Below are 1,264 nucleotides of genomic sequence, written 5' to 3'. Positions count from 1 at the left end.
GGGGAAACCTCCAAAAAAATTACAAATTTAAAAATCGCTAATTTTCGAAATTTTTTCAATTTTTTTTACTAAAAACTGCCGTAACTTTTTCAAAAATGAACATATCTATATAATTTTTTTTTTATATAGATGCTTAATGTCTTTACCTATTATTTGGTATATTTTTTTTATAAATTTGACCTTTTTTCTGCCCACAAGGGGGGATTTAAAATGACAACTTTTTCACAATAAATTTACTTTTTCAACATAACTTTTGAAAATGTTCCGGAAGGTCTGACACTTTTATATATATCTTAAATTAAAGCTAATGTAATGTACTTTAATTTGAAAAAAAAAAATTTGACCTCTGGACTTGTCTTCATGGTGAAAACGGCTACCGAATGCTATTTTTGTGTGAAAATTTTCGATTTTATAATTTACATTTTTTACTTTAAAGTGCTATAACTTTTTAAAAAATGTATGGATCAATACAATTTTTTCATGAGAAGTAGTATTTATATACATCTTTCATTGGATATACTTTTTTTTTAAATCAGACTATTTCCCTATATATGGGGGGGCTTCAAATATAAAAAATGCATATAGAAAGTAGAACTTTTTCAACTTAACTTTTGAAAGTGTTCCGGAAGGTCTGACACTTTTATATATATCTTAAATTAAAGCTAATGTAATATACTTTAATTTGAAAAAAAAAAATTTGACCTCTGGACTTGTCTTCATGGTGAAAACGGCTACCGAATGCTATTTTTGTGTGAAAATTTTCGATTTTATAATTTACATTTTTTACTTTAAAGTGCTATAACTTTTTAAAAAATGTATGGATCAATACAATTTTTTCATGAGAAGTAGTATTTATATACATCTTTCATTGGATATACTTTTTTTTTAAATCAGACTATTTCCCTATATATGGGGGGGCTTCAAATATAAAAAATGCATATAGAAAGTAGAACTTTTTCAACTTAACTTTTGAAAGTGTTCCGGAAGGTCTGACACTTTTATATATATCTTAAATTAAAGCTAATGTAATATACTTTAATTTGAAAAAAAAAAATTTGACCTCTGGACTTGTCTTCATGGTGAAAACGGCTACCGAATGCTATTTTTGTGTGAAAATTTTTGATTTTATAATTGACATTTTTTACTTAAAAGTGCTATAACTTTTTAAAAAACGTATGGATCAATACAATTTTTTCATGAGAAGTATTATTTATATACATCTTTCATTGGATATACTTTTTTTTTAAATCAGACTATTTCCCTA

This window comes from Daktulosphaira vitifoliae, unplaced genomic scaffold (genome assembly GCF_025091365.1).
Source record: "Daktulosphaira vitifoliae isolate Bord-2020 unplaced genomic scaffold, ASM2509136v1 Scaffold_4, whole genome shotgun sequence".
NCBI lineage: Eukaryota > Metazoa > Arthropoda > Insecta > Hemiptera > Phylloxeridae > Daktulosphaira > Daktulosphaira vitifoliae.
The sequence above is the reverse complement of the archived record's forward strand: the minus strand, read 5'-3'. Positions refer to the sequence as shown.